Source organism: Schistocerca nitens, chromosome 1, assembly GCF_023898315.1.
Source record: "Schistocerca nitens isolate TAMUIC-IGC-003100 chromosome 1, iqSchNite1.1, whole genome shotgun sequence".
Taxonomy (NCBI): Eukaryota; Metazoa; Arthropoda; class Insecta; order Orthoptera; family Acrididae; genus Schistocerca; species Schistocerca nitens.
Genome location: NC_064614.1, coordinates 888,104,690 through 888,129,388, shown reverse-complemented (window position 1 = coordinate 888,129,388; position 24,699 = coordinate 888,104,690). Strand labels below are relative to the sequence as shown.

The 24,699-nt window shown below is 45.0% G+C and overlaps 1 protein-coding gene and 1 non-coding gene across 5 annotated transcripts in view; one reads left to right on the top strand and one right to left on the bottom strand.

Annotated features, from left to right (window-relative positions):
* LOC126264017 (kinase D-interacting substrate of 220 kDa) overlaps nucleotides 1-24,699 on the bottom strand; it is a 403,196-nt gene that overhangs the window by 134,080 nt on the left and 244,417 nt on the right. The window lies entirely within an intron of this gene.
* Trnat-ugu (transfer RNA threonine (anticodon UGU)) lies at nucleotides 2,122-2,196 on the top strand. The gene has a single exon. It is a non-coding gene; the product is annotated as a tRNA-Thr (tRNA).

Here is a 24,699-nt window from a genome sequence, read left to right as displayed (position 1 = left end):
CTTACACACTACTTAAACGAACTTTAACTTATACTAAGAAGAACACACACACACACACACACACACACACACACACACACACATGCTCGAGGGAGGACTCTCTAACTTCCGGCGGGAGGGGCCGCGCAGTCCATGACATGACGCGTGCGCGCGCGGCGAAAAAGCAATTAAATAAGCTTCGACAGAAAGCGAAAGCGTTACAAGGACTTATGAGCTTAAAGACAAATGGAAGTGTACTGGAAATTTAGTCCAGAACATGATTTATAAGTAAAATAAAATTTTATAACGTTTGAAAAAAAATTTGATAAATTTCTTAAATTTTGTTATTATACCCAAAATTACTCCCTTTCTTGTGAGAAAAGCTGACGTGAAAGAAAAAAATTGATCGCATTTTTTAAATCAGCGCTGAAAAGTACATTAAAGTCAGTTATCAAATTTCAAACAACTTCCAAAAAATATTTTTTTGCAGACCCGTGTATTTAATGTATGCGGTGTTAAAGGTAGTCATGCAGCTGACTTGAGTTTCGCGTTCAGGGCTGTGGCCAACATCCGCAAATGATAATCGATTCTTCGTAATAAGCGCGGCGCCGGGAGCCACAGTCTGCAAACAGAGAGGGTTGAATGCTGCAGGTAGGCGGATTGGGTGAGCGAGGGGTGGAAGCGAGACAACGTGACTTTTCGGCCCACGTGCGACGGCGCGTGACCCCGCCACGCCACCTGCCGCGAGCCTCCATTTCCGCCCCTGCGACGCTAGACAGGAACAGGGGGGCGTACACCACTAACTTACGCTCGCGTTCCCACATACTACAATTTGAACAACTCAGGTCTATTTGCCACATTCTTATCTATCCACACGGAACAAGCGGGATTCGACTGGCCGAACGATCGTTGCGATTAAGAGGTGCTGTAGCATCATTCCAAGCGAACGTGGACGTTTCTCTGAAAATGCCACGTTTGATGAGCTACCCGCTTTCGTTTCCAAATGGTTTCCGTCCCTAACGATCTAGACGCCGATGGGACTTCTCATTATAGCCTTCCTTGGTTCCTTCACCGAAGAACCAGTTGTGTTAATCGTACTATTCTAGTACTGAAGGTTGAAGGTGACAAGAGAGAAGGTGAAGTGCATTACATTCATTTCCCGTGTGCATCATTGGTCCTCCACCGACTCTGTTCCCCTAGTGTTGCTGTCCCCCCCCCCCCTCCCCCATCACCATTATGAATCCATAGCTGCAGATATCAGAGACAAAGGAAGACTGACCACTCATGCAGCGAGTTGGATAAGGCGGCTGCTCGCGATAAGCTGGAAACCAGCGTTAGAATCTAGGCATTGCACAAAAATTTTCAACAGTCACTACATATTCGAAACCTCTGTTGACCTGTTAGATTACGGCGATGGCGTGGCGACATTCAAAAAGCTGGAGGAAACACAGAGTAGTACACCTTGAAGAACTGACTAGTTATGGTAGGTTCCGTAACGCATAGCGGCTTTCAGGTACGACAAGTTCGGTGTCTAGCCAGTCTGTACATGGGCATAGTGTGTTGCTCTTGTGAACGTAACTACAGCGTGCCCTAAATGAACAGCAGCTGATACCGCTACTATCACTTCACTGGCTCCATAACATAGGTAGCTGCTGCCCGTATCAACACGCACATTCGTCTCATGCGCGCGCCGCGCGGGGTAGCCGCGTGGTCTAGGGATCCTTGCACGGTCCGCGCTACCCCTCGTCGGAGTTTCGAGTCCTCCCTCGGGCATGAGTATGTGCATTGTCCTTAGCGTAAGTTTGCTTAAGTTAAATTAAATAGTGTGTAAGCCTTGAGACCGATGACCTCAGAAATTCGGTCCCATAGGAATTTATCATAAATTATATGAAGATGGACATGTCCGAAAGAAAAGATACCATCTTCATATAGTTAAGGCTAACCGGCCATTGACCTCCTCCTTCTGTGCGGATGCACACGTATTGCCGGAACTCTTACGGGACTCGGTAAGATTGTCTGCCGCGAATAATGAGTGTACTGGGCAGGGGCACTACGAATGCAGTGTGTGGACATTAAGTGGGGAATGTGGGTCTCACGGAGAGCACGCAAGGGATAAGTCCCTGCAGTCGTACTATCCTCTGTGCCCTCGGTGGCTCAGATGGATAGAGCGTCTGCCATGTAAGCAGGAGATCCCGGGTTCGAGTCCCGGTCGGGGCACACATTTTCAACTGTCCCCGTTAATGTATATCACCGCCTGTCGGCAGCGTAGGGTCTTGATTTAATTACCATTTCTTACCACAAATTTCCAATTTCTCATGTGCGTGAACAGCTGGACTGTCTTGCGACCGTCGTAGCGGATTGTTTCAGGACACGGTGCTCGGGCAGTACGTTGTAAGTCGCTTGTCTGGATTCTTCATCGATCATATGAACCGTATTTTTGATGAAAATGATGAATGTGGAATTCTGTGTCTCCATAAATTCGACGTTGTTTCGGATGAGCGCCGGACATGTGCAGCTAGTGAAGAGCCCACGTGTACCAGTGACAAGTCGCAAGGCCTTTGACTTCCCCGAATGGCGGGGAGCAGTGGTACAGAAACGAGGGTGACTTCTGCAATAGGGAAAATAAGAAACTAACTCCATGACAGCGTAAATGTAGGAGAATGCCACGCTGCACACGCTGCACACGCTGCACACGCTGCGGAAAATGGACTACAAGTTTTGCTGACATGCGTTTCCAACAACCACCAAACAATAAGTACCGATATGTCAATTAAAGATATTTAGTTTTAAGATGGGCCAGAAATCCAAAGAAGCACAAATTACTGAATACCGAAAAAATGAGATACGAAATGAAAGTACTTTCTTGAATAGAATAATACCCTTAGTGTGGTGTCTAGGATCAAACGTCAGTCTCTAGTAAGACTTCAGCGTTAGTACTTCAAAGAGATCATTTTCCACGGACACCATCACACTGATAGAGAAATTCAACTTTATCGTGCAGAATCCAATATCTGTTACGGCTGCAAATTAAAACATAAAACATTGAGAAATGCAGTTAGAAAACATACTGGCCGCTCATGATAAGGAATCGGGAGCAGCACGACAAATGCATTTCGGTAGCCGAAGGAAAGAAGCTTACTCTCATCTGCTTCGAAGTCACTACGAATGGAGCACAAGAAACGAAGGAATTGAGACGGCCCGCAAATAAATTGGAGCGCCATTAAGATGGATTTTCAGTAGAAGGCTCAATCAATCACTAGTCACTATTACACGAATCTCCCACTTCGGTCAGACGCAGAAACTGAAGAAAAAAGGGGAACTCTGTTGACGAATGCACGCAAAGAATTAGCCTCTCCCCCTCTTCATTTATTTCTCACTGCTGTTGTTATATATCTGTAACATAACGTATAATGTACCATACTTTCCGCCACATGCTAGATAAATAACTCTTCCTTCCAAGTAGTGCATCGATGATTACAGATAAATATTGTAGCTTTCGCGCTGGAAATAAGCGTCATCCTGTACGACTAAAGATTTACTGAAGACAAATTTTCACACGTGAAGTACTAACAGGGCCGCATTTCTCAAAGTAGAAATGTTGCCTTATATATTGCCAATATTCGTCATTGTCGTGTAAATGTTTCAAGTTTCACTGAAGTGATTAAAACAGAACGGAATGGGGCAGTAAGCCCACTTGACTAGGGCAACACGTGCGCATACCGGACCACATCATTTTCCGTCCGTTCGCATTACAGCAGGCCGCTATCAAAAGCCTCAGTAATCTACCTGTCCGAAATCGCAGACGCCGACATACGGGGTGCAGTCATAACTATTCACATGGTGCTGATGAACGGTGGCAGTTTGCTCATCTACTGTCTCGCTCCTTACTTGTCTATTACAAATACCGCTGCTATTTGCTTGCTACGAGGTGCTTCATTCCTCTGTGTTTCAATCACTTCATTCAAACTCCATATTTGCACCTCGATAACGAATAAGGGAAATACGTAAGATTACATTTCTATTTTGGAAAATATGACTCTGTTAGTACTGCATGTATTAACATATTCTGTTTCAAGAAAATATTTAGATTTTAACAAATAATACCTTATTTACGACTTGTGCTAATCTGCTGGCCGTAACTGCCTGTCACCCGGTATTGTGTCTTTTAGAGGATTGCGCTTTTGTGCTATTTATATTCGTCGTCTTGAACGTCGATTGTACACATATGCTGAGTTTTACAGGTGAAGGACGATACTACATGGTAAAATAAGACATTTCCGTATTTTCAAATGGTTTTTATTAGTGTTTAGGCGTTCGCTGGTATTACCCTATAACAAAAACAAACTTAGTCTCTTTCCACCAGCAACTAATGAACAATGAACGCATCACGACGGCATGGAGCTGATAGATTTCGCAGCAATTACACGCCGATCCTGCTGAAAGCCAACAACGTACGACACAAGTGACACCTGTTTTACAGGAGAGAACAGAGCAGCCCAGTTCGACATGACATCAGCTCATTTCCTTTTAGGAAAGTTGATTATCTACGGCTGTTTCTGAATGCTCAAGGCACCGAGCGTGACAAGAATAGCAAGAGCACCAGTGTCAAGGCCGAAACTCTCTTTTTCCAGTAACTTCTCGCAGTTCTATTTATTGCGTTATACAATTCGGTAAGGCATCCAGGCTATTCAGTAAAATTCAGAAAACGAATCTATATAAGTGTCCCCACTTTGTAAGGTTACGTCCTCTAACTGATCTCAGACTAGCCTATGCATTTTCTGGATCTTAATTTAAGTGACCATCCCATACAGACGGTTCAGAATCAGTACCCATAGATATGTAACGGTTGTGACTAGTTTTACCAATTACAATGAATATAACGGCTTTTCTACCATTTACGGGCAGTAATGATCTAATAATGCTGCATCATGGTGTGAAATTGTACTGTCTCCCAATACAGGTGTATATGTTATTCAAGCAGAAGTTTTTCACGACAATAACCATGAATAGTAAGTTCTCTGTAGGTTAGCGGTATCAATGTTAAAATTTAAACCTATGACGTTTATTACAATTTTTTTTCTTTTTTTCATCTTCAAGAGATGATAATATGACTGCTAGTCTGTACCTTGCCTTGAACAGCGGATGGGCATCGCTTACCAGACGCAGTTCTAATGTCTTATGAAGTAGTTTACCACTGGAGACTGGAGAACAGTTGTCAGTTCAAGCGAAGGCCTAAACAGAATAGATGTGGCTTTCAGATTTCTCTCTGCTGACATGCAAATGTTGCCATATTTTCCCCTGAGAAACAGTTCCACAGAAGAGCGAGAGGCCGTTTTATGATCCACACAACACGCAAATAACTAAATTAGGTAAATTTATCGTGCGAACAACTCTTGTTTGTCAATGTCCAAGCATGATCGGCATCTTCGTACCAAAGTAAGAGGGTATTTTTTACAGTTCTTATTTTAAACTCGACTGGCTTCTCTAGGACCGTCTTTGCATTGTGGTATACTGGTAGCTTGTTACCTAGAAAGTTATTTTCGACGTATCCGTCCGTATCTTCTCGTTTCGAAAATAACTTTGCAGGTAAGCTACTGGCATACAATAATGCAATGAGGGTCCTACAGAAGCCAATCAGGTAGAAAATAAGAACCGAATAAAAGTACCCACTGATAAGTAACAAATGTGCTGAAACGAATTTGTGTATTGATTAACAACAATTGTTTGCGTAACAGGCGGACCTGAATTCCTATAACTTACTCCGCAAACACGGCTACTGCTAAAGCTTCAAAACCAAACGACGTTTATCTTATAGACCAAGGTCATTTCTACACGGCATGTATACTACACTCATGTCAGAAAAAAAAGGACACGTTGAACGACTAGAGAGAGTACTTTCATATTCATCGGACTTGTACAATAGTATGTTCTGCAGAAACGATTAGCATTAGAACCACGTCGGCCATCGGGTTCCAGGTCAACATCGATATCGCGGCGCAACACCACCTACCGGTAAGACGTGCCTGCGGTTATCGTCGCTGTAATGGATCAGTGTGACTTGAGCAAACGAACAGGATGCCTCGCAGACGTATGCGCGAACCGTACAGTCAAATCAGCGAGATTGAAAGAGGGCGCATTATTGGCACGATAGAATGTGAGGCATCCATCCGAAAAATTACTGCTCGTTTGGGGCGAAGTGTTTCGGCAGTGCACTGAATGTGTGCAGAATGGTTCACCGAAGGCCGCAGAACACGACGAGATGTGTCAGGTCGCACCACCATCGAGAAGATCGATACCTCATCCGAATGGCATTGCAGGACAGATCTGCGTCCTCCTCGGCTCTAGTGGAACAGTGTAACACGTTGTACACTATCGGTGGTCACAATCCGTCGCCCTTTATTACGGCGTGAGTTACGTGCACGTCGTCCACTTCGCCGTCTACCTTTCACGACAACACTGGGCACAGGAATGGCATCAATCTGTGTTTCCGGACGAATCGAGATTCTGTTTGTTTGAAAATGACGACCGCATTTGGTTTGCCACATACAGCCACGACTCAAGGCCTTATGGTTTAGAGTGCTACTGAGTAACACAAAAAAATCACAATTGGTGCGTGTCCAGAGCTCTGTAAGCAGTGTGACCTACGTGAATGACATCCTGCGATCCGTAGTCAACCCCTTTCAGCACAACACGCGAGATTCCATTTTTCAGCAAGACAATGCACGACCACATGTTGCTGCACGAACACGTGGCTTCTAGGTATGACAGGACGTCAGCCTACTGTTCAAAAATGTGTGTGAAATCTTATGGGACTTAACTGCTAAGGTCATCAGTCCCTAAGCTTACACACTACTTAACCCAAATTATCCTAAGGACAAACACACACAACCATGCCCGAGGGAGGACTCGAACAGTCTACTGTCCTGGTCCGCCAGATCACCAATCGAAATTGGCGGGATATGGTGTAACGACGGGTGCTGCGCTGTGAACCAATGGCAACCACCACCGATGAACTTTGGGACCTGGTGAATGCAGCATGGACGGCTATACCACAGGACGCCATTCGCGCCTTATAGGTGTCGATGCCATCACGCGTGGAATAAGTTATCAGGCCCCTTGGCGAACACTTGTCGAACCGAGGAGACTGAAATGCTAATAATTTCTTTAAAACATACTAATGTACATGTCCTGTGAATACGAACGTCTAGTCTCTAGTCGTTCGAGGTGTTCGGTTATTCCGAAATTGAGTGTATATCGGAGATATACCCGATGTTAAATTTGCTTCTGATTATGCCTCTCTATTACACTGGAAGTGTTCCCAAACGAGATTGATTATTGACCTTCAGTTTTTATTTCTGCTGAGTATAGGCAGCCTTACTGAAGAATGTGTTACGAGCAGAAGTGCTGAATCGCAGAGAAATGAATCAGAAGTTCCTGAAAGTGTGCGATTGACGTTCGTTGCATATAAAGTATCTAAGATCTATTTCATCATCTTTTTGTCTGTGACCATTTGATCTCACTGTACATTTAGGTCTAGAGATAGTAACCTTGAGCGAACTTTGGCTGAACTTGGAAATGTGCTAGTCGGTCAGCCGCCAGGAAGTTGATGCGTCCTTCGCTCCGGATGCCAGCTACTTTCCCTCTAGGCAGGCCGGTGGCACATACTTGACTACTTCGTTCGTGAGCACGCCCGTGCCTGCGAATACAGCTGGCTGCCGGCTGCCAGCGTCGGCTTCATTCCTGGGCGAAGCGAGCATGTGAACTAGAACCACGGTGAGGGGTGAGGGCTGGGATGGTGGGCCGGGGGGAGGGAGAGGGGGGAGGGGGGGAGGGGGGGAGGTGTGACGTGGTCACGCCGCCAGTGCGCGCGCCCAGCCAACGGCCGATCAATATCCGCGCCCCGTCTGTCGGCGGCCGCAAATCTTCAGGCCGGCACAGGCGGACGCGTCAGCTCAGCTGTGGAAAATAACCGCTCACGGCGGGAGCGCAGCCCGTCTTGTGACCGCACAGCTGGAGTTGTGTGTCTTACAGTGGTTATAAATCAGCGACTTCTGTAATCCAATTGTGAGATGTATTATTTCTTAGCACTCTCTCTCTCTCTCTCTCTCTCTCTCTCTCTCTCTCTCTGTCTTAGCGTCGTCACTGATGTCAGCTAACCAAACAGAGGGAAATCATATGCGTCACCTGTCTTTCGCGTTGTTCCATTTTAACTGTTTGTGTATTGTCTTATCTGGGAACCAGTCCGGCATTTTCCAAAACATGACTGGAAAACTACCAAAAACGGCATTCAACAAATCCGGTGTACCAGGCCAACGGTCGGTAATCCGAGACGCCGATTCGATTCGGGCCTGCCTCTCGTCCCCGTCTCGTAAACTGGCGAGCTGCGCGTCAAACTGTACGAGCCCAGCAGATTATTAACTGAGACGGTGACACGCAAAGACGAACATGTCCGCTAAATCTATATCTACATCTACAAGACTACCCTGCAAGCCACACTTACGTGCCTGACACCTCCACAGTAGTTCTCTGTTATTCCACTCTCGAGCAGAGAGCGAGAAAAAACGAACACCTATTTCTTCTTTCTGTGCGGGCTCTTATTCCCCTTATTTTATTATAATTATCGTTTCTACCTACGTAGGTCAGCGTCAACAAAATATTTTCGCATTCGGAGGAGAAAGTTGGTTATCGCAATTTCGTAAGAACACTCCGCCGCAACGAAAAACTCCTTTGTTTTAATGACGTCCATCCCAAATCTTGTATAATGACCGTGACACTCTCTCCCCTACTTCACGATAATACAAAACGTGTTGCCTTTCATACAACTTTCTCGATGTACTCCGTTAATTCCATCTGGTAAGGAACCCACGCCGCGCAACAGTACTCCAATATTGGACGAACAAGCGTAGTGCAGACAGTCTCTTTAGTAAATCTGTTGCATCTTCTAAGTTTCTGCCATAAAACGCAATCTTCGATTCGCCTTCCGCACAACATTTCTATATGTTCTTTCCGATTTAAGTTGTTCGTAATGGTAATTCCTAGGTATTTAGTCGAATTTACGGCCTTTCGATTTGACTGACTTATCGTGTAACCGAGGTTTAACGGAGTCCTTTTAGCACTACATGTGGAGGACCTCACATTTTTCATTATTTAGAGTCAGCTGCCAATTGTCGCACCATACAGACATCTTTATCTAAATCGTTTTGCAATTGGTTTTGATCTTCTGATAACTTTACTAGACGACAAACGACAGCATCGTCTGCGAACAAGCTAAAACGGCAGTTTTTCACGATCTACATAAACTTCTTTTCAGGCATACATTTCAATGACACAACATATTACAGTGCAAACGCCTTTAGATTTGTGTCGAACGGCAGTTCATATCTGTAAATAAAATCAATAATGAAAACATTCCTTTAAAAACTGCATTTAAAATGGACATGTTCGGATTTGATTTTCAAAAGCAAATAACTTTTTTTTAAAAGTTAACTTACATCTTATTGTATTATGTATATCAATTACGTACTTGTTTCAATTCAGTATGTGACATCATGTGAAAAATTGTAAACTGGCAACTGTAACATTCAGATGCAGTGTTTTACCAAAAATTCTGCTTTAATTGTTGCTTCGCAATTATTTAAAGATTTCAGATCACCATAACATAATACAATGACGTAACAGTGACATTACCTTTTATCAGAACAGTTCTTTGAGATGGCTGTTATGCTTAAAAATATAAACGAAAGTACCTGCTAAACAATCACAATTTATGTTAAACAACATGGCTATCTTGTCACTGATGGATGTATATCAACTCAAGCCCTCTCGATTTCGCCAGTCTTCTCCGAAAATAGTTTACCGTAATCCACCAACATATTTCTTCTTGTCATGTGAGATTGGATGGCTGAGAAGAATTTCAGCTCCTCGTTACGAAAAGTGTTTCTTAATGGTCCGCCGGCCTAAGTGGCCGTGCGGTTAAAGGCGCTGCAGTCTGGAACCGCAAGACCGCTATGGTCGCAGGTTCGAATCCTGCCTCGAGCATGGATGTTTGTGATGTCCTTAGGTTAGTTAGGTTTAACTAGTTCTAAGTTCTAGGGGACTAATGACCTCAGCAGTTGAGTCCCATAGTGCTCAGAGCCATTTGAACCATTCTTAATGGTCCACCCGCATTTCTAAAGAGGCTTCCGCTCTTTTGCACCTTGCTGGGACCAAGAGGTTGCCTCCATATCAATGAGCGTTTCCCATAGCTTCGTACTTGTATATGAAAATTCGTGTCATTTCATTTATGTGATCTAAATTTTGCAGAACTTTAGATAGGAGTTTCACATCTATCACTCTCCGATCTTCACCTCGCTTCACCTTCTGATTGGTAGACCTCATTATATTGTTAATTCGTTGGTCCTTTTTTTATAAAGATTTTCACTGTCCTATTGAAAATGCGGCCAGCCCGTAAGTAACTGTGACCTCGTATTAATAATTTCTAATATTAGTACTATGCAGTAACAATAGGAGGGAACACGGAAGCACAAACTGATGTTAACCGTTGTTCTGCTCGGGAACGTCTAGCCCTCACTGGAATGGAAATCATGACAGGTATCTGCGCCTCGTACTAGCCTAGTTTTCTTTGCACGAAATGTGCCTGTGGACAGAGTCGTGTCTGCTCTCTACCACGCGTTTTCACATGTTCCTGACACATCTTCGATTTCACCTAAAATGCGTGATGTACTTAGGTTATATTTAAACTATACGTACCGTTCCATTCCAAATCACTTAAAAAAACTGTGGATGTGTCCGTCTTTGCATGTTACCTCCTCAAAGGCAGACTCTGCCATTAAAAACTGCTCCTAATGTTGGTGTGACTCCTGAGCAAATGTGGTTCTGAAACCGATGAGGAAAACCTTCGTCGATAATGCATACGGTGATGGCTAAACGTAAAATCGTAACAGGAGTAGGCGTGTACAGGGGGAAACTCCGCTAGAAATGAGGGCGTTGTTGGGCAGTGGAAAACAGGTACTGTGCAGTATTTGTGTTCGGAACTTTACCATCCCCAAATGCGATTCGTTACATGTTCACAGGCAACGATTCTCAGTCTTTATTTTACAGCTTTCTGAGCCGTACTGGCTGTACGATTACGTCATGCAACAAGATTCTGCGAACTATCCGCGAACCAATATAGTTAAAAAGTTTCCACAAGAGAAGAATTTCGAAATTCTAGATGATTCACTAGAGCTATAATAAAATGCACCCACGCTCCGCTTCTTCATTCTCTCTCTTTCTTAGATCAATTTCAGGAACTCTGGAATTCGACAACCACAAAATCGACGACAATGACGAGGGTCGACTGGATTAGTGACCGACAGTTTAAAAAAAGAATCGATATTTCGATGCAATTTTGCAAGTACCAACGCCAGTATGTCAACTGAAAGCCGTAAACGTCATACACGTCATGAAGTATGCCACACGCACTATGTGGGAGAGACTGCTTTGAGATGCTAATACGGGTCTCAATAAGGGAACTGATAACTGTCAGTTTATACCTCGTTACATCTTGTTGGAAACACTAAATAACATAACCAATTACAACAGTTATCTCCTGCCCCCTACTTAAATCAGTGCTTTAACGGCAGACGTTTATAGTCTGCACTGGTCAGTCAGTAGTGACTAAAAGAAAGCGAGACTTTATCAAGGCAACAGAAAAACAATGGTTTGACAAACTTTTTACTACTGACGAGTTACTCTTCGTAGCGACGATGTGGCCAAATGAAAAAATTAAGAAAACTGTTTGCTATTTCAAACGTAATCGCTGTAATTGTCAATGCAATTAACCCACTGTGAGACAAGATAGTCAATGTTTTCACGGAGAAATGTTTGCGGTTGCCTAAGGAACCACGGTTGTACCTAGGTAGGTACTACTTCGTCAGAAGCAAACCGAGGGCCACGAATGTCTTGCTTGAGGGCTCCAAAAACATGGAAATCGCATGGTGAGAGGTCAGGACTGTATGGAGGATGTGTAAGGCGGGCTTTCCAGCGAAACAACCTTGCCAACATGTGGCTGAAAATGGAGAAGCAGATGTGCTGACAACAGTTCGTAAGGGAGGCAACAGACCTATAACCAGAACCTCCCAATTGAGCAGAAAGCTGTGTCTAGTACTCCTACATGTGGGCATTGCAATGTTGTTTCAGCGGTTTAGAAACCTCACAATCATTGAGCGAAACGACTGCTGAAATTTATGTCGAACTTCTCTCGGCAGTTACTAAACAGCAGTCGAAGGACATGACACGGAAGTAGCAGTACAGACGAAGTGAGACAGGGTTGTAGCCTCCACCGATGTTGTTTAACCCGTAGATTGTGCAAGCAGTAAAGGAAACCAAGGAAAAAAATGGAGAAATGGTTTAAAGTTCAAGAATAAGAAATAAAAATTGACGACACTGGAATTCTGTCAAAGACGGCAAACGACTTTGAAGAGTAGTTGAACGATATGGATAGTTTCTTGAAAAGAGATCTAAGCAAAACATGTGTGGCAGGAAAATAACATATTTTAAGACGCCGAGTGGCAATAGCAAGAAAAGCGTTTCTGGAAAAGAAGAGATGTGAACATCTAACATGAATTTAAGCGGTAGTAAGTTTTTCTTTTAAGGTACGGAAGTGAAACGTGAACAACAATTATTTGAAACACGAAGAGATCATAAGTTTTTGAAACGTGGTGCTACAGACGAATGCTAAGATTAGACAGGTAGATCGAGTCACAAATGAGGTGATACTGGATCTAACGGAGTAAAAAAAATTGCATACCTTGACGAACAGGTGGAATTGGTTGGTAGGACACATCCCGAAGCACGAAGGTAATTGTCAGTTTAGTAATGGAGAGTCGTGTGAGGGGTTAAAAATTGCACAGGGAGATAAGGTATGAATACATTAAGCAGGTTCAAGTGGTTCTGAGCACTATGGGACTTAACATCAGAGATCATCAGTTCCCTAGACTTAGAACTACTTAAACCTAACCAACCCAAGGACATCACACACATCCATGCCCGAGGCAGGATTCGAACCTGCGACCGTAGCAGCATCGCGGTTCCGGACTGAAGCGCCTAGCACCGCTCGGCCACAAAGGCCGGCTATTAAGCAGGTTCAAATGGCTCTGAGCACTATGGGACTTAACGTCTAAGGTCATCAGTGCCCTACAACTTAGAACTACTTAAACCCGAGCGGTCTAAGGCGCTGCAGTCATTGACTGTGCGGTTGGTCCCGGCGGAGGTTCGAATCCTCCCTCGGGCATGGGTGTGTGTGTTTGTCCTTAGGATAATTTAGGTTAAGTAGTGACTGATAACCTTAGCAGTTAAGTCCCATAAGACTTCACACACAACTACTTAAACCTAACTAACCTAAGGACATCACACACGTCCATGCCCGAGGCAGAATTCGAACCTGCGACCATAGCGGTCGCGCGGTTCCAGACTGAAGCGCCTAGAACCGCTCGGCCACTATGGCCGGCTATTAAGCAGGTTCAAATGAATGTAGGTTGCAGTAGTTACTTGAAGATGAAGTGGGTTGCACAGGATAGACTACGGTGGAGAGCTGCATCAAATCAGTCTTCTAACTAAAAACAACGAGTAAAGAAGACTAAACCACAACACGATCGCTTTTCTAAACAGAAAGGATTTCCCGAGGTCGAACGAGTTTCCCTACTAACGAGCAACAGGTAAAATGGTTGCAGTCGAGATTTATTGAGGCCCTTTTCGTACCACAGCGCTTAAATAACAAAATTATTGGGCGCTTTGGGGGGCAGGGTACGAATAAATACCACAAAATGTGTGCTGACAGTAACGAGCACTCACTGAAATAATGAGCGAACTGCCACGGGAGTTGAGGGCTTTATCGGAGTTGGCTTTGCATAATGCGCCTTGAAGAAAATGAGCGACGAGACAGGCGTTTTTGTTAATCTGCAGCCGGCCTGCAGCGCCGTAAATGGAGTGCAGCAGCTGCAAGGCGGCGCCAGAGTATACAGAGCGAAGGCCGCGCGGACTTGCGGGTAGCCGTGACTCACTCGTCACGTGACGGCGGGAAACAGCCACGCGGCAAACAGAACCGCTCTACAGAAGGCACCAGCCTGCAATGGGTCAAGGTTAAGCGAGTTACGCGCTAATCGCAGAGTTAATTAACGCAACCTCGCTCGCCTTTGATCTCGTCTCATTTGCCTCGTGTGGAGGTCAGCCAATAATAAAAAAAAGAAAAAAACGTTTCGTGTAGTTTGAAGAAGTCTCCATAGATGAAGGAGATGGACTATACTGATGATGTGGTTGGAAGGAAAGAAACAGGAAGTGCAGCTACTGCACATTGGAAACGAATGGTGCATGTGAAAAGGCTTTATTCAGCATTTATTCAAACTACCAAGCAACGTCACTCGAGAGCACTAGTGAGGTGGCTTCTGACAAAACAGAGTTCTGATAAGGGGAATTTTTTCATCACTATCGTTTAGCTTGAGAGGGACAAAGAGGGCGCTGAGCACAGACTTTGACGTCAGCCGAGCTTGTTGAAACGAGTATTACAGTGATACAATGTTAAATGTTGTCAGTTAAGTGTCTTAAATACAAGTAGCAACACTGCCGGAACAGCAGGTTTCCTCGCCTCCAGCGCCACGTTATCATAGCATAACGGCAGGGAGGGAGGTGACAGGAGAGAGAGAGAGAGAGAGAGAGAGAGAGAGAGAGAGAGAGAGAGAGAGAGAGCTGTGCTGGAACTGCGAGACCGCTACTGTCGCAGTTTCGAATCCTGCCTCGGGCATGGATGTGTGTAATGTCCTTAGGTTAGTTAGGTTTAAGTAGTTCTAAGTTCTAGGGGACTGATGACCTGCGATGTTAAATCCCATAGTGCTCTGAGCCATTTGAACTATTTTTGTGCTGGGCTAGCAGACTCGTTCTTCACATACAGCACATCGTACTTCTCTTAAAGGAAAGTTCACAACAAACGTTAACAAGCTTTATATCACCGGGCTCTTCCAATGTCACTGAATGTTAGTTTCAAAAAAGTACATCACACTACTTTAAAGAGATTTTTCGCGAAATAAGTACGTTCTGCGCAATATCACAAAGCAGAATCTCACTTGCCAGTACGCCTGAGGACAATGTCAACCACTTAAGAAATATTACCCCCAGATTACATTACATAGAACACACCGCATGTTTGTGTACGAACGAGTTGAAGTCTTTTCCACTCTCAATCTAACAGCACTCTCTCCCTCCCACGTTGCTCAAGTGATTGGGGACATACCTGTGTAAACACACTCTTATTGTGTAGGACTGGTTAATATCACGAAATTACCGAAGAGCAAAAGACAGAAAAACTATTTTCACTGTCGTACATTTTTTGTAGTAACCTCTGAGCTGTGTAATAGGCGCATTATTTTGCTGGTTCCACCTACAATGAACTTTTTATGGGTATGCGAAATGTAAGCGCTAAATCTTATATTTTCGATATAAATTTGCAAAGACTACTTTTGTGGCAAACTCATTTCATTTTACAGAATCTCTGGCTACAACTTAAGACATCATGTGTATATATGAATATACAGGGTGATCCAATTGCCCCTACCAATGGGTTTTATGCAACCCGCAACGCCTTGAAAAACCATGTGCGACATTTTCAAATTCACTCGCACGCTACGCGTGAACAGGACCTTTTTAAAGCAAATTTAATGAAGTTAAATTTTGTACTGGGATACGTTTTCGCTTCAAGAAAAACGCACTGAAGATAACTTTTGTAAGTTTTCCTTGAATAATTCGAAAATACGGTCCCTAGCGAAAACGTGTCCCAAATTAAAATTTAGCTGCACTAAATTTCCTACAACAACGTCCTGTTACGTTTTCTGTAGGACTAAGCCTATTCGTTGGTTATTGGCAATGATGAGGCCTGCAACACTGAAAAAAAAGAGTGAAAATGATTGCCAGCTACCATCATGATCAGCACGAAAGTGAAATTTGCAAGTTTGTGTTATTTGGAGTGATAATATGTAATTAGAGGAAGTGAGATGTCACGAAAATTCCCTGTAAACATACAAATGAATATGTAACAGTAAACATATGAGGAACAAAAATAGCTGACTAAATAACTGGGCAGCTAGAGGTCAAATAGATACAATTAAAAATGCATCGTTCATTTTGTGAGCTATAAGAAATTATTTCGACTTTTCACGGCGTGACTCATACTGCGAATAATTCTGTTGTGCAACATGGTTGACAGTTCAAGTTTTTACGTACAATATTTTCATTGAATTTTCTTTGTCATAGTGCTGTGAGCAATGGTCTAAAATGTGCTGGCTACGAGATGGTGTACGCCTTCTACATTTGATGACTGCGTGACTAGTATGTTAGAACTCTGAGCTGCCCACACAAACGACACTACCGACGCTCCTTCTTTCTGCAACAGTCAGTTGCTTTCCAAGCCAAGACAGAGTACGCCGGCCGAAATCTGTAGGCGGAAAGCACGCTCCGCCTAGGATGACGTCCGGCCATTCCCACGAGGAGCGGCCGGGCGATATGACCGAGCTTAACGGCGTCGGTTCCCATCTTTTATGTGCAATTCCTTAAGCGATGCTAAGAATTTAATTAGGCGACCCCGGCCGCATTACGATCGCGACTTTCATTTTCCTCCCTCCCGCCTCCTGCTGCAGCGCCGTTTACTGCGCCCTCTTTTATCGCTCGCCGCTACCTTCCCGTGCGATGGCACACACAGCGTGCAGCCGGCTAGAGTAAACATTTCAGGCGTTAATGCCCCGTGGATACGGATCGGGCGGCTGACCCAGACCGGTGAACGCAGCGACGCGAGAACTGGAGCGGAAGGAAGGTAGAAGCGGCGAAAATAAAGAACAGGCGAGCCGCGGTCATTAACTGCTCCACGTTGGTGTAGAAGCCCCGCCTCTAATGGCCGCTCTCCTGTTGCGCTTAGGTTCCGCACAGAAAGATGAGACAACAGCCAACATAATAACGCCCAAAGCCTTGGAACCGGTTTCTCCGTGACCCTTACACAATATGCACATCACGGGCTTTCTGCCTCTTTCGCTCTAGCTGTAACATTAACTACGAATACGGCCATCATCTAGGGACATGACACTAAACATCACATTATCCAAAGAAAACCGTTATGTTTGAAAAGAACGTGAGGGAGTTTCCTTTGTAAAAAAAAAGTTGCGTATTCTAATAACTCAGTTTAGGTAACAATTCTACATACACTAGTTTAGTTGCTGAACTAAAACGTTAGTCTCACAGCAGAGAAGCTGGTAGCTTTATGTTCTATGAGATTCTCATACGACGTTTCAGGGCCATCAGAAACCCACAGCCAAATCCTCAGTCGACGACACAGCCACATACACGCCCTATAAAAAAGTGGGAACGACGGCGGGGGGCAGAGAGGGGGGGGGGGGCGAGATGGTGAGGATTTACAACACGCATGTTCAGTGGGGATTTCAAGACCGGTGTTACAGAGTGAATTATTTCTGAGCCCCCATTCCTCAACGCCATTATTTTAAGCTGTGATATATTTTCTTTATGCTACAAATTGGATTTATAGATCGATTAACTCATTAAGAGCTACTGAATCCAATAGGAAACGAAAGAAGTTTATAACACGTCATCAAAAAAATAGGGCTTTGTTAAAAGGACACGTGCTGAGCCATTAACGAATATTTAATTTTATAACAGAGGTAAGTGTGGTGCGTACAAATGGCTCTAAGCACTATGGGGCTTAACATCTGAAGTCACCAAGTCCCCTAGACTACTTAAACCTAACTAACCTAGAGGCATCACACACATGCATGCCCGTGGCAGAATTCGAACCTGCGACCGTAGCAGCAGCGCGGTTCCAGACTGAAGCGCCTAGAAATTGCTAATTTTAAACGAGTGTTGTAACTTTAATAGTGTGGCACCTATTTATTTACAGCTCGTATAGAATAGATACGTGTTTCAAAGTTTTACTGACCTTCAAAGTAGTCACCAGCATTTTGTATAACCCGTTGCCAGCGATGTGGAAGTCGTAGGATACTCCTAGCAGTGCCAGTTGCGTTGACAGTTCGAGCGGCACGGTCTGTTGCCCGACGAATTTGTAGCAGTTCTTAAGCGAATGCCGTGAAGTGTTTCCTTCAGTTTGGAAATCGAGTTTAACTCACGAGGGCTTAAGTCAGGGGACTGCAGTAGGTTGTATAGCACTTAGCAGCCCCACCAGTCAAACAAATCAGTAACAGCTTGCACTGTACATGGTTGAGCATTGTCCTGCAAAATGATGGTCAGGTTCTGCAGAAAGTGTCGTCACTTCTGTCCCTGTGCTGTTCTTTTTTGGAACACAACCTACGACCAGCCTAGAGACAGAAGTGACGAGTCCGTGCGGTAGCGTTCTCGCTTCCCGCGCACAGGTTCCCCGGTTCGATTCCCGGCGGGGTCAGGGATTTTCTCTGTCTCGTGATGACTGGGTGTTGTGTGATGTCCTTAGGTTAGGTAGGTTTAAGTAGTTCTAAGTCTAAGGGACTGATGACCATAGTCCCATAGTGCTCAGAGCCATTTGAACCATTTTGAACAGAAGTGATGACACTTTAGCAGGACCTGGCCATCATTTTGCAGGACAATGCTCAAGCACGTACAGTGCAAGCTGTTACTGATTTGTTTGACTGGTGGGGCTGCTAAGTGCTATACCATCTACTGTACACCCCTGACTTAAACCCTCGTGAGTTCAACTCGATTTCTAAACTGAAGGAAACACTTCACGGCATTCGCTTAAGAACTGCTACAAATTCGCCGGGCAACAGACCGTGCCGCTCGAACTGTAAACACAACTGGAACTGCTAAGAGTATCCTACGACTTCCACATCGCTGGCCACGGGTTATACAAAATGCTGGTGACTACTTTGAAGGTCAGTAATACTTTGGAACACGTATCTATTTTGTACGAACTGTAAATAAATTGTTGCCACTATTAAAGTTCCAACCCTCGTACTTACTCCTAAATGCTGATCAGGAAAAATACAATCTTATGGCAAAATCCGTAATATACAATAAAGGCAAATAATAGAAAATAGTAAAAGAAAATGACTGACAAATCCCCTTTTAGATTTAAATAAAACCCGTTTTATTACAAATATCGCGTAACTAAAAAAATAGTATGCTTTCAGCAAAACATTCTTTCTCATTATTTCGAGATGTTCATACACGTTCATGTTATTGGTATATACATTCATAACTAAGCAGTACATATCAAAACAGATAACGGACTGCAACACTGTGGTCTGATGAAAGAGATTTCATTCTGAAAGAATGAAACAAATCTGGGCACAAAGAAACGCCAACCATCAAACGAGATGTTGATGGATTGTACCTCGGGAGGTCCCACTGGGCCCATACGTGAATAATAATAAAATAGACAGTATAATGAAAGACATCCTTTTTAGTGAAGTGGCTTGTGATATGGAATAGTTAAAATGTCGAATCACAACACCTTCAACCGTCTAAATTCGCAATTTCCGGAATTTAATTACTCTACAATAATTAATTTTCTTGTGTTGTGATTTTTTTCCGTCAGTGCACAGCTGTTTACTGCATCCCGCTATGGTGTTGTTATCACGCCTAGAGTTATTTTGTGCAACGTAAGAATTTGGCTCTGTGACAAGTAGTGTTTCTTCACAATAAGAAAACAACGAAAAAACTCTAACCGGAATGACCTGTCGAGCATATGAAACTGCGCCTCGCGAGAAAGCGTCCTGTCCTAACAAATGAGGATGCAGGACGCTTTATTATTTATAAACATGCTCGTATATACGTCGCATGGCAGCAGTTTCCGGCGCCAATATTGGATCTGCTTCAGAGAGGCGCGTGTGGGGGAGAGGGGAGGGGTTAGGAACGGACACGAGGACGCGAACAGCGCTCTCTACTCGCCCTCCCCTCCCCCCCCCCCCTCCGGAGAAAGACTCCTCCTGCCGAATGGACGAAAGTGAACAGGCCACTCGAGCGACGACGGCGGCCCGAAGCGCGGAGGCAATCTATCTGCGCCGGAAATTGTTAGCGCCATTATAGAACGATATCCGGCCCGCGCGCTCTATTACTTGGGTATCGGCGCGCGCACACTCGCTCACTCCAGTGTCACCTTGCCCCTCTCCGTCTGCCCTTCATTCGCCCGATGTTCGTCCCGCCTACCCGCTCTGCCATCTCCGTCTTCGTTATTTACCACCCTTTTCGTCGCGTCCCTCGCCGCCCTCAGTCACCCCTCCTCCCACTTCTTTGCCCCCTCCCGCCGTAGTCCGCAACGCCTGCGCCAGTAGCAGAGGGAGGGAAACGCAGGTATGGCGCCTTAAGTCCTGGTTCACTGGAGCGTAAGACGGGCGCGGTAACGACGGCTCCTTTAACCGAGCGCCCCCGCAGTACACTGCAAACCACGACCGTCGTAGAAGCGCGTCATATGAAGCACTGTCACGGCCGGGTTGCAACACCACCACAAACCAACATGACGCGTCAGCTGCTAGGACCTAGCGCCACCGCTGGCTTTTGCAGCGCAGCAGTGCTCCCCACTACCACTTCACACGCGCTCGCGTCTGTTGGAAGTGACATAGAATCGACACAGGGTAATGAACTGTTTATTAATAAAATAAAAAACATACACAGTGGTGTGCGACATTTCTGTTCGAGAGTTATCTTGCGGTTGTGTCTGTGGTTACAACTTCAGTACGTCGTGTGTAAAAAAAAAAAAAAAAAAAAAAAAAAAAAACGGTTCAAATGGCTCTGAGGATTATGGGACTTAACATCTGTGGTCATCAGTCCCCTAGAACTTTGAACTACTTAAACCTAACTAACGTAAGGACATTACACACATCCATGCCCGAGGCAGGATTCGAACCTGCGACCGTAGCGGTCATGCGGTTCCAAACTGAAGCGCCTAGAATCGCACGGCCACACCGGCCGGCCGTCGTGTGTCACTCGGAAAATACAAAAATTCGACGAGGTACATTCTATACCAAAAAAATGTTCAAATGTGTGTGAAATCTTATGGGACTTAACTGCTAAGGTCATCAGTCCCTAAGCTTACACACTACTTAACCTAAATTATCCTAAGGACAAACACACCACCCATGGCCGAGGGAGGACTCGAACCTCCGCCGGGACCAGCCGCACAGTCCATGACTGCAGCGCCTTAGACCGCTCGGCTAATCCCGCGCGGCATTCTCTACCAATAAACAAAATTAGTTAGTATATTAGTTTCAAAAAGCCTAGTATTTTAATGTGGAAAAGCCTAAAAATCTCGTACCTTATGTATCTCAATGGAGTTCAAATGGTTCAAATGGCTCTGAGCACTATGGGAGTTAACATCTGAGGTCATCAGTCCCCTATCTCAATGGAGCAATGATGTATCTCATCAATATGTTTTCTCTTTGGACAGAGTCATTTATTCTGTACTCCAACTCGGCAACTGACTGGCTGCTCATGCAGACCTATTAAAAAAATTATTACCATCTTCCAAGGAACCATTTGAGAAGCTGAGTGCTAGCAAAAACATCACATAATCAGAAAGCGCTTCTAAACACCACATAATCAGAAAGCGCTTCTCTTTACTTGTCTATTTTGCATGCTCGATCGAACTACATTAATGTTTAAAAGTTAAGTATTATCACGAAAACACGCAAATGAAAAGAGAAAACATGAACAACCACCCAAATCCGCCGTAAATATTTACCTAAGAACCATAACCTGCTCGCTCGGTTTACGAAAGGGGCTTTTTTCCTATTTATTGGCTTTCGGGCAGCGCCCTTTCAGCCATCTCAATGGTGATGTCAGTTATGAGGATACGCATGTAAGGACAGCGTATCACCCAGCGCCGAACGGATAAAATCTCCAAGCTGGCCGGAAATCGACTCCTGGCCCCTTCGCTTAGCAATCCGCCGCGCCGACCGTGCACCTACCGAGGCGGACAAGAAAGAAGTATTAGGTCAGCACAAATTACTGTAACTGAGAGTGAGGGTGTTTCGGTTGGCTAATGTGTTTACCTGTGCGCTTGAAGCCGATCAGAATATGCTCTGCTGTTCTAACGGCCAGGTAACTTGCCCGTGAATCGATTCGGATTTCCGCAGCGTATACGACAGTTGAAAAAACGGATGTTTTTGTTTGCTTAATATCAGCGTGTCTTTCCGAGAGTGGCCGCAGGAGGCCAAGTTCAGTAATATCGTGGTTGGGTAGTATACTGTGCTACAAACAGCGGCGTATCCGAAAGGCAAACACAAATGTTGCATGAGACCACTCATGTCTCAGTCTTGCTTGTCCGTTCATAGTGATCGGAATGTAGTGTCTTTGTGAAGTTGGCAAATTAATGCGACGAAGACGCCATTTGGACTCTGTTTTTTGGAAGCAGGCCAGACACTAGTCCAAGTCTCCGCATCTTTGGATATGCCACAAAGTGTCATTTCCAAGCTCTGGCGAAGGTTTCGAGACACAGGAGATGTTCGTCATATTCGTCGTAACACAGTATAAGGCTGACAAGGAATAACCAATCATCAGCAGGACCGATATTTGGCCCTGACAATCCGGCGAAATCGAATTAAACCCGGAAGACAATTGGATGCAGAACTTGAGCCTGCTTCAGGAGCTGCTGTGCCCAATAAACTATGCATCGGAGGCTCAGAACAGCTGGGCTGTTTGCGAAGCGTCCGGCCGTGTACATCCCGCTCACTCCAGCACAATGACGGGCCCGTATATTCTGGAGTCGGCAGCGTCAAAACTGGACCTTAAATGAATGGAGGAATGTGCTCTTCGCAGATGAATCCCGCTTCACTTTGCAACATGATTCTCGTCGCAAATTGCTCTGGAGAGAGCCTGGTTGCCGACACAAACCCAAGAACTACGACGAAAGGGACTGTTTTGGTGGTAATGGCGTCTGGTGTTGGCAGGCATCATGTTGAACGGCTGTACGGTGCTGCACATCTTTGTTGATCGCCAGATGAATACTGTAAACGCTCAGAGGTACAGATATCACATTGGTCCACACTTCCTCTTTATGGACGATAACGCCCATCTGCATTGAGCTGCTCTGGTGAACGAATTTCTTGAAAGTGAAGATATCTGTCGCGTGGACTGGCCGGCGAGGTTTCCTGATCTGAATCCTACAGAACATAGGGGGATGCGTAGGGAGGCGAATTGCACCGCATCAGCCTCCTCACAGGTCACTTACAGGTCTCCGACCGCTCGTATTGGGGAATGGGCTCGATTGTCAACAGAGCTCTTAAATCATCTCGTAGGGAGCATGCTATGTCGCTGTGCTGCATTTAAAGCTTTTTGGTACAAACATATTCGCCGTCACCAGCTTCTTTTGTTGTGGAAGAGGTTTCCCAGTTGTGTTATTTTCATGCAAATCCGTATTCTAGCTATCACAACTTCTCTAACATCGTGTTTCGCGCACTGATGTATGCCATTGTGGTCAAGCTTTAGCTTGTTCAGTAATCCATCTGTCGTCCTGATAAGGCACTGTATCCTCTTCTCGTGATTATGCTTAACTTTTGGACACTGCCTGCGGAAGAGAAAGGGTTGCTACTATCAAGGTCGAACTGCAACAAGTTAACTTCCTTTTAACGCAGCATTAACCGAACCCCAGGCTTTTCTTTCATTCTACACTACTGGGCCATTAAAAATGCTTCACCACGAAGATGACGTGCTACAGACGCTAAATTTAACCGACAGGAAGAAGATGCTGTGATATGCAAATGATTAGCTTATCAGAGCATTCACACAAAGTTGGCGCCGGTGGCGACACCTACAATGTGCTGACGAGGAAAGTTTCCAACCGATTTCTCACACACAAACAGCAGTTGACCGGCGTTGCCTGGTGAAACATTGTTGTGACGCCTCGTGTAAGGAGGAGAAATGCGTACGATCACGTTTCCGACTTTGATAAAGGTCGGATTGTAGCCAATCGCGATTGCGGTTTATCGCATCGCGACGTTGCTGCTCGCGTTGGTCCAGATCCAATGACTGTTAGCAGAATATGGAATCGGTGGGTTCAGGAAGGTAATACGGAACGCCGTACTGGATCCCAACGGTCTCCTATCACTAGAATTCGAGATGACAGGCATCTTATCCGCATGGCTGTAAAGTATCGTGCAGCCACGTCTCGATCCCTGAGTCAACAGATGGGGACGTTTGCAACACAACCACCATCTGCACGGACAGGTCGACGACGTTTGCAGCAGCATGGACTATCAACTCGAAGACCATGGCTGCGATTACCCTTGACGCTGCATCGCAGACAGGAGCGCCTGCGATGGTGTACTCAACGACGAACCTGGGTGCACGAATTGCAAAACGTCATTTTTTCGGATGAATCCAGGTTCTGTTTACAGCATCATGATGATCGCATCCGTGTTTGGCGACATCGCGGTGAACGTACATTGGAAGCGTGTATTCGTCATCGCCATACTGGCGTATCACCCGGCGTGATGGTATGGGGTGTCATTGGTTACACGTCTCAGTCACCTCTTGTTCGCATTGACGGCATTTTGAACAGTGGATTTTACATTTCAGATGTGTTACAACCCGTGACTCTACCCTTCATTCGATCCCTGCGAAACCCTACATTTCAGCAGGATAATGCACGACCGCATGTTGCACGTCCTGTACGGGCCTTTCTGGACACAGAAAATGTTCGACTGCTGCCCTAGCAAGCACATTCTCCAGATCTCTCACCAATTGAAAACGTCTAGTCAATGG